This window comes from Elephantulus edwardii, unplaced genomic scaffold (genome assembly GCF_000299155.1).
Source record: "Elephantulus edwardii isolate Elephantulus edwardi_28Jun2011 unplaced genomic scaffold, EleEdw1.0 scaffold00216, whole genome shotgun sequence".
NCBI lineage: Eukaryota > Metazoa > Chordata > Mammalia > Macroscelidea > Macroscelididae > Elephantulus > Elephantulus edwardii.
The window spans coordinates 755,426-765,373 of record NW_006399966.1 but is presented as its reverse complement, the minus strand read 5'-3'; positions in this window follow the sequence as shown (position 1 = coordinate 765,373).

Sequence of the window (9,948 nt, the reverse complement as noted above, 5' to 3'; positions counted from 1 at the left end):
TCAGATTCGTATAGTTCATTCCATAGCATTTAGGACATTAGTTTGCCCTTTGTGGTGTATTTTGTCAATATGTGTACTTGAACATAAAAGATGTAATAATAGATTTTTTACCTAATTGTATTTTTTTCTTTCTACTTTATCAGAGATAATTTTCCTTTCTTTTTTAATAATAGTGTTTTATTATGTTTTTGATGAAACATCATACAGCAAATTAGGTTCATATTTAGCAATGTCTCCACATACTATTTGGTATTTCTTCATCCTGTGCCAATATTCTTACTATTTTTATTCTGTTTGTTTTGTTTCTAGCAATCTATTTTTCTGCACACTTACTTTCTCATCTTGGCTTTAAAGTGATTGTTGACATTTGTTCTCATATAAAAAAATGTAGGTGATGTTCTTTATTTTTGAGCCTACTCCATTATTTAATTGAAAAGTGCTCAGACAACTTTGGTTCAAAGTTTAAAGAGTGCATCAGGGCTAAATTGTTGTAGTTACGTGCTATCAAGTTGAGTAAGACTTATAGTGACTCATTATTGTATACTGTGGAGTTGGAACTGACTTATATCTAACCCTCCAGTGGGTTTTCAGAGACAACAGTAAATCTCAAGGGAAGAGATTGCTCATCTTTCTCCCATGGAGCAGCTAGCTTGTGGTTCCAATCTTGTGTTCTTGGTTTGTCAGTGCAACTTCTTACAACTAGGCCACCAGTGCTCCCTAGTGACCAGAATGACCCTTGTTGTTGTTGTTGTTGTTATGTGCTGTAGATTTGGAACTGATCCATAGCTGATCCTCCAGCGGCTTTTCACACAGGAGGAGATTGCCCATCTTTCTCTTGCAGAGCAGCTGGGGAATTCAACCTTTATGCTTTCAGGATTACAGTGCAAATTATCTTGTCTTAAGCAGTCCAGGAAATCTGAACTCTGTTCCGTATTTTCCCACCTTTCTATCAGGATCATGTATTATGGTCCTGATCAGAATGATCAATAGTGGTAGCCAAGTACCATCTCTTTCCTTTGGTCTCAGGTCGCTGAGAGACTGTGGTTCGTGGAGGTAGTCCTGGAGACTCATTTCTACTTTGAGCTTAGGTTTTCTTCTTTCTCTTTTGCTCCAATGAGTGAGGATCAATAGGTATACCCTGTGTAGCTTCTCATAACCTTTTAAGACCCCAAACACTACTCACCAACTTGGGATGTGGAGCATAAACTTTATGGACTATGTTATGCCAATTGATAAAGTTGTCGTTTAAGACTATAAAGGGCATATTTCTTGGTTAAAATTATTATTTCTCTAAATTTATTACTAAGGAGTTGAGCTTCCATTTCAAAGGAATACTTTTGAATTTCCCAGCTGCTGCTCTGCAGGAGAAAGAAGGGTGACCTTCTTCCTGTCCCCCCCCCCCCCCCATGATTTACTGCCTCCAAAAACTGACTGGAGGGAGGATCAACTATGAATTGGTTCCAGCTCAACAGTACATAACAACCACAATCCACTACTGATAGAACTTTTAATTAAAAACATAGGTTTTAGTAACTGGTTTGTGTGTGTTTTTATGTATGTTAGTTGACATACTGTTACATTGCTTTCCTTATGAATAATTGACCACTACTTTTCTGATGAAAGGGAGTTCTGGTGGCTTAGTCCATAGGGAATTGTGCTGCTAATGAAAAGACTGTACCTCTCTTGTGGTTTTATCCACCAGCCCCTTCTTGGGAGAAGGATGAACAGTCAGTCTCCTGTGTGATTTACAGTTTTGGAAATGGTAGTGCTTGGTTAATTCGAAGGACAGTGAAAAAGAGAAAGACCCTCAATATGATTGATTCAAACGGTAACTTCAGGAGTGAGTTCAGACATAGCAGCAATTGTGAGGATGTCTCAGGACTGGACAGTGTTTAATTCTGTTGTATAGGAATCTTTTGATATATGTGAGTGGTAACCACCTGGACAGCACCTAATAACAACGTAATTATGCTCATTGCAGAAACTGAGGGCCAAAGAGTAATTTGTTTAGAGTATGCAGCTAATAATTGATAGGACCAGAATATAAATATTGATTTATGTATGTTGCAAGCTCATACTCTCTTCCATTTCATTCCGTAATTTCCTTATATTCACTTAACAGAACTTGCTGGTTAAGTAAAGATTTTGTATACATTTTAGGAAAAAAATCTTTACTAAAACGTGATACTCTTTTAGATTTTGTTATTGATATTTTGAAAATGATAATAAGTACCAGAAGATGCTTGGATCTATACAAATAGGGAAACTCTTGTTGGGTCAGATAAAAAAAAAATGTGAATGCTGTGAATAACTCTATGGAGCTCTGTTCAGATGAATAAGAACTGTAACTGACTTAAAGTTAAATTAAAATATAATAAAGTTTAACTTAACCTGGAGAATGCCAGAAAGTAGACTTCCTTTTTCGTACTTAGCTACAAATCAAAGCAATTGTTACTATAACAAGTCATCAGTAGTAGTCTATGATTTATAATCACCACAAGCCTAGACATAAATATTCCTTAGTATGTTTGATTACAGAATATAGTGTATCAAGCTGTAAAGCATCACCAACCCAACATTTTGCTAAAGCCTTTTATTATTAGTAAGTTTGCTTTCAAATTGGTAGAATAGTCCTCATTTTGCTTTAATAAAACTTTTACTTGCACATGCAAAATTCTTCATCTACTGGTTTGGATTGACCACATTTTTTTCCCCTTTGTAGACAACACTAACTACCAATTCAAACACATGTGTTAGAGTTGTATCCTTTCTCCTTCCCTGTTCAGTCTGTATGCTGAACAAATGATTCAGCAAGCTATACTACATGAAGAAGAATGTGGCATAACAGCCTACATGATGCAGCTGATACAACCTTGCTTGCAGAACATGAAGAAGCTTTGAAGCTCCTGTAAATGATGAAAATAAAAAACTACAAGCCTTCTATATGGATGACCCTGAACATCAAGAAAATAAAAACCCTTACAATCTGGACCAATAGGAAACTTCAAAATGGGGAAAACCTTAAGGTGTCAAGGATTTAATTTTTTTTGTAGGTAAATATGCTTTCAGGAAAAAAAAAATCTAAGGACTTTTATTCTCATTCTCCCAACTTCCATGAATCAAATCCACCGGATCCCAGTGATCACAGTTTGGTTGGGGAAGGTTTGCATTAAGGAGTAATGGACATTTCTCCATCTCTTCCATTGAAGAGACCTTGAAGGTCAGAATAATTAAACTAAATGCATTATCCATTCAGAAACACTTATTGAATGTTACATTCCAAAAAATGGAAGAGAAAAACTTGAAAACATTATCTCTTAATAAATACAGAAGAAGTGATTAAAAGAAGTTCTAGATCTGAGTTCAAATTCTAACTTAGTTTACTTGCCACATGTGTAATTTGGGACAAGTTATTTGATCCTTGAAGCCTCATTTTTTTTTCTCATTTGTAAAAGGCCTATTTCATAGGCTTTTGGAATAAGTAAAAGTGCATATAAAATGCTTAACATGTTTTCTGCCATATATTAAGTTTCCCAACAACTGTAAGCTGCTATTGTATTGATGAAGAAGATGTAGTGGGAAGTAAATACACACTACAAGAGAAAGTATTTGAAGATTATTTTTTAAAGCAGGAAAATAACTTAGAGAATAAACATGATAAAAAAGGCTTATTAGGAAGATGAATGTTCTTTATAGTTTATGGCTAAGGCAATAAGTTTGTGCTATACACAGACTTCTTGATTCATTTGTGATGGTTGTACTTGGTGAAAATAATTATTATTGACAGACAAGGGGTAGATATCTAAGGAATGAGATTCCACTGCTTTCAGGATGTCTTGCAGGGGACCCACTTTTTTTTTTCTCTTAATTTCTTTTTGGGGACATTATAGATTATCTTCAAAAATCTTTGCTCTGAAAAAAAGTAAGTCGGTCTGATGGCTTAGTGGGTAAGGAGTTGTGCTGCCAAACCAAAGGCAGGTGGTTTGAATCCACTAGCTGCGTTTTGGGAGAAAGGTGGGCAGACTCTTCATATGTAGTTTACAGTCTCTGAAAATCTGCTGAAAATAAACTGAGTTGATTATACTTGTAATTTCTTTTGTAGTACTTAGCAGTTTTGGTCTTAGATTGTACTTGAGATTACTACTTCTCCATAAGTTTTTAAAAATTTACACTAGTTTATTTACAAAATTCAAACACATTGTTTTTCAGACCAGATTCTTCCAATTTCCCCCACTACCCACCCATCAAATTGTGCAACCTCATGATTAAGCACACACACACACACACACCTGCTACCCCCAGTACATCCTCATCCCTCTGTTTCTACTCTCCCCCTCACCTTGGACCTTCATACTCATTCTATAATAATACTTTTATACAGTATTTGTCCTTGTAGGACTAAGTTAGCTCACCCAGCATAATACTCTCCAGTCCCTCTAAACTTAGGTAATAATTTACAAAATCATTGTTCCTGTGTACTGCGTAGTAGTCCATTGTATGAATGTACCATAATTGTTAATCCATTCAATTGTGGTTGAACATCTGGGCTGTTTCCATGTTCTTGAGATGGTGAATAGTGCTGCTATGAACTTTGGCGTACAAGTCTCTACTTGTACCTCAGTTCTCATTTTCTCAGGGTATATTCTAAGCACTGGAATAGCTGTGTCATATGGAGTTTCTGTGTTCAGCCATCTGCCTTCCAGAATGGTTGTACCATTTTACAATACTACCAACAAGGTATAAGAGTTACCATCTTGCCAAATCCTTTTCAACATTTATTACTTGCTGTCCTCTTAAACTTGGCCACTGTTACTAGAGCAAGATGGTATCTCATTGTGGTTTTTATTTGCATCTCTTACTGCCAGAGTCTGGGCATTTCTTCATGTGTCTCTTGGCCATCTGAATATCTTTCTCTGTCAAAAGTCTTTTCATGTCTTTTGCCCATTTTGTAATTGGGTTATCAGTCTTTTTCTTGTGGAGGGCCAAGTGTAAGTCTTCTGTAAACTCCCATTATGAGATTCTTGTCTGAGATGGCATTACCAAATATTTGTTCCCAGTCAGTAGGTTTCTTTTCATGTTATTAGAAAAAGATTTTTGGATGTAATCTTTAGAAGGTCTCATGTCATCAGTTTTATCCTCTTCAGATTGTGCATCTGGCTGTATTTGACAGTCTGTACCGTAGATTAGTCCTTCTAAGCTTGATCCCAGTTTGTCTCTTCTCCATAAGTTTTTACTAGTCAGGATATTGGGGGGGGGGGCAGGAGTTTGCAAGGAACTGCTTATTAACCTTTTAAAAGTTCTTCTAGTATCTGTCTCAAAGTCTTTTGCATTTGTTCTAATAAATACTGACTAAAGATTATTAGTGTAACTTGAGTGCATTGATATAAATCCTCAATTTCTTAATCTTTGGCTTTTGTGGTTGTTGCATATATTTTAATAGTAGTTATAGTAACAGGAAATCCTTGTATGCATATTCACAGCATTGTACTTCAGGATAGATCTTGAAATGCTCTTTTGATAATGAATGCCACACCATTCCTAGTAGGTCATGTGATTGTCTGATTCAAAATGGCAAATACCAGCCCATCTCAGCTTACTCATGCCTAGGATGTCAATCGTTATGCTTTTGATTTTATTTTGACAACTTTCAATTTTCATAGATTCATGCTTCATACATTCCATTTTACAATTATTAATGGATGTTTGTAGTAGTTTTCCCTCATTTTGAGCTTTGTAACATCAGCAAATGAAGGTCCTTCACTTGGTGAAAACTTGATTCCATATACATCATTATGGTAAACTGTACTTTGGGGAGGCAGCTCTTCTCCAGATATGTTTTGTGTGCTTTCCACCCTGAGAGGCTCATCTTCTGGCATTGTATCCAACAGTGTTCTACATAAGATTTCCAGAGGCCTGTTATTTCAGAATTGGATGGCCAGTCCTGCGTAGTCTTATTTTAGTCTGTTAAGTGCTCCTGTAATTTATCCAACATAAGTTATCCTGCTGGTAGTTGAAATATCAGTGGCATAGCTTCCACCGTCACAGAAACACACAAACCACTACAATATGGCAAATTGACAGATAATGGTCAAATACACAGCCACTCTACCAAAAATAATTTGTCAACACCGAACCATTTTAGGAAGTAGTGTATAATCAAGAACTAATAGTTCTGAAGGAAAAGGTCCAAGCTGTACTGAAGGCATTGGCAAAACATAAGGCCCCAGGAATTGATGGAATACCAATTGAGATGTTTCAAGAAACAGATGCAACTATGGACCTGCTTACCAGTCTTTGTCTACCAATATGGAAGATCTTCTTGATCAGCTAAATCGAAAAGATCTGTGTTAGTTAACGTGTGTGTGTGTTTGTGTAACCCTGGGGAAATTATTCAACAATATCATATGCTCTGTCCCTGGAGTGAGGCTAGCCAGCCTGGGCCTAGGGTTTGAACCAGGAGGCGGCCTTAAGCCGAAGGAAGCTGGGAAGGAAGCGGCCATGTTGTTCCTGGTTTGGCTGGCACCTTCACAGGGTCGTGGGGAGCTCTCCTTGCCAGAAGGCAGGAGCATGGTGGTGGGGAGTGCAGGAATCGTGGCAAGCTTTGGAGTGGACTGCTTTTCCGGGAATGTGTTTGACGTGCAGGTTTGCTCTGACCCTGGAGTGAGGCTAGCCAGCCTGGGCCCAGGGTTTGAACCAGGAGGCAGCCTTAAGCCCAAAGGTTCAAGTTGTCTTCCTGTCAAACATTCTTCTAGGTGGTATGGCACTGGTCTGTGTGTAGCTGTACAGAGGTAACTCGTGGTTGCTGTGATGCTGAAGCCTGTGACAGTGATGTGCCAATCGTGGTAATGGGTGCCCATGGTGGACGGTGTTGGCTGGAGCTTCCCAACTACATCAAGCCTGGAAGCAGGAGCGGCATCCACTTCCAAAATGGCTTGCCTCCGGAAACTCTATGTACGAACAGTGCTCAGGCTGTTTGTTCATAGGGTCGCTATGAGTCGTCTACTCAACGGCATTAAACAACAAACAACATCATATGCACATAAAATCTTATTGACCATTATTCAAAAACAGCTGGAAGAGTACATCAACAGGGAACTGCCAGAAGTTCAGGATAGATTCAGAAGAGGCTTTGGTGCTAGGAATATAATTACTGGTGTCGGATGGATCTTGGCAAAGAATAGAAAATACTAGAAAGATATTTACTATGTTTTGTTGATTGTGCAAAGGATTTGACTATGTAGATCATCACAAATTATGGTTAACATTGAGGTGAATGGGAATCCCAGAATACTTAATTTTGCTCATGCAAATCTTATATCAGGATCAAGAAGCTTTTGTCTGAACAGAGCAAGGGAACACTGCATGGCTTAAAATCAGAAAAGCTGGGCATCAAAGTTGTATCCTTTCTCCATGCCTATTTGGTCTGTATGCTGAGCAAATAATTTGAGATGCTGGACTATGTGGAGAAGAATGTTGCATCAGAATTGGAAGGATACTCATCACCAGCCTTCAGTATTCAGGTGACATCACCTTGCCTGCAGGGAGTGAAGATGACTTGAAGCACTTACTGCAGAAAATAAAAACTATAAAGTCTTCAATATGGGTTACATTTCAACATCAAGGAAAAAGAGTCCTTACCATTGGACCAATAGGCAGCATCATAATAGATGGAGAAAAAAACTGAAGTCAATTATTTCATTTTAATTGGATCCACAATCAGCATCTTTAGAGCCAACAGTTCAAGAAATAAAAAGACAGGTTGCATTGACAATATCTGTTTTTAAGAACCTCTCCAGAGTTCTAAAGATGGACCTTATTCAGCCCATATTTTCAGTTGCTTCCTATACATCTGAAAGTTAGACAATGATGAGTAAGGAAGACTGAAAAAGAATTGATGCCTTTGAATTGTCATGTTGATGAAGAGTATGTGACATGGCCTGCTAAAAGAACAAAAATTTTGTCTTGAAGGATAGTGGAACTTTGTCTCTCTTACTCTGAGTATATTTTTAGGAAGAATCAGCCCTTACAGACATCATGCTGGGAAAGGTGAGTTAAAGAGAAGAAAACTTGTCAGTGAGATGGACTTACATGATCACTCTCATGATGATAGAGATAGTGAGGATAGTTCCAGATAGAGCAAAGCTCGGATTTATTATTCATAGAGTTACTATAGTTGTAATTGACTCAGTGGCACCTAAAAGCAACATTAACAAGAAAAGATTGTTGTGTGCCATTGAATTGAACCAACCCATAGCTGACTATCCAGTGAGTTTTCAGAGGCAGTAAACTGCACAGGAGATTGCCTGTCCTCCTGCAGAGCAGCTGGGGGGTTTAAACCATGTGCTTTTGGGATTTTAAAAAATTTACTGAGAGGCTAATGCTAAGTAAGGATTTGAGACAGTTCTGTCCTCTGTATTTCATATGTTTTAGAAAAAGAGAGGTATTGCTTAAACCTAGGAATATGTGAAAAATTTCAACTAGTATTGTTTCTTGGAATGAAGTATATTTTGATAGTTTCTTGATTTTATTTATAAAAGTGGTGACTAAACTTCCTCTTCCAAAATAACGGTTTAATTTTAACTCCACAGACATCCTAAACCTGTTCATTATATGGTTTGGAGAAACCAAGGGATAGCAAATGGTGTAGGAAGTGACAGTGGTAGTTCTGTAAATACTTTTCTTTCCATTTGACCTTTTCTTGAACTGTTGACAAAACTTTTGTGTCATGTAGCTATAAAATATTGTATTAGAATATATCTTTTAAAACATCTAAAGTAAAATTTTGTTTTTTTGATTGTATTAGTTTTCCAGGTCTGCTATGTCAACGTCACAATGTCACAAAATAAGTAGATTAAAATAACAAATTTATTGGCTCACAATTTTAGAGAGAGACTAGTGTCTGAATTCAGGATGTCAGGATGTCTTTCTAAAAGTTTTCCAACCCGTAGCTAAACCTAAAGTGGGTTTTCAGAGGCAGTAACTCACAAAGGAAGAAATTGCCTATCCTTCTCCCACTGAGTAGCTGCTGGATTTGAATTGCGTGCCTTTGGGATTGTAATGCAGCTTCTTACCACCAGGCCACCAGAGCTCTGTCAAACATATCTATACTTGTAGATACCTTCATCATTGTCTCGTTGTCATATGACTGTATGTCCCTTTGTATGTTCTCTCTTTTGTAGAAATAATACATGTTGCATTGTTGTTGTTGATAAGTGCCATCGAGTCCATTGTGACTCATATATAGCGACCCCTATATACAACATCCATAGCAAGGATTAGGGATGATAGAAGGAGAATTGATGCCTTTGAGCTGTGGTGTTGGAAAAGAGTATTGAATATACCATGGACTGCTAATAAAACAAACAGATGTGTCCTAGAGAGGGTTAAACCAGGCTGCTCCTTGGAGGCAAGGATTCTGAAGCTTTGTCTGACATACTTTGGGCATGTTGCAAGGAGGAACCAGTCCTTGGAGAGGGACGTCATGCTTGGGAGTGTGGAGGGACAGCACAGGAGAGGAAGACCCTCTATGAGACGGATTGATTCAGTGACTGGGGTAATGGGGGTGGGTGTGTCAGACACAGTGAGATTGGCACAGGATAGAGCAGGGTTTAGGGCTGTTGGATGTAGGGTCGCTATGAGTCACTGGCAACTCAGTGGCACATAACAACACATATACAAAATCCCTGAACCTTGCTCTATCCTGAGCTAATTTGATTGTATCTGATACATTTACTCCCCCCCATTCCCACCCCAGTCACTGAGTCAGTTCATCTCATTTAGGGTCTTTCTCTCTTGCACTGTCCCTCCACCCTCCTAAGCATGATGTACCTCTCTAAGGATTGGTCACTCCTTGCAACATGCCCAGAGTATATCACACGAAGCTTCGGAATCCTTGCTTTCAAGGAGCAGCCTGGTTTCATGTTTCCCCCTCTTCAGGACAAACCTGTT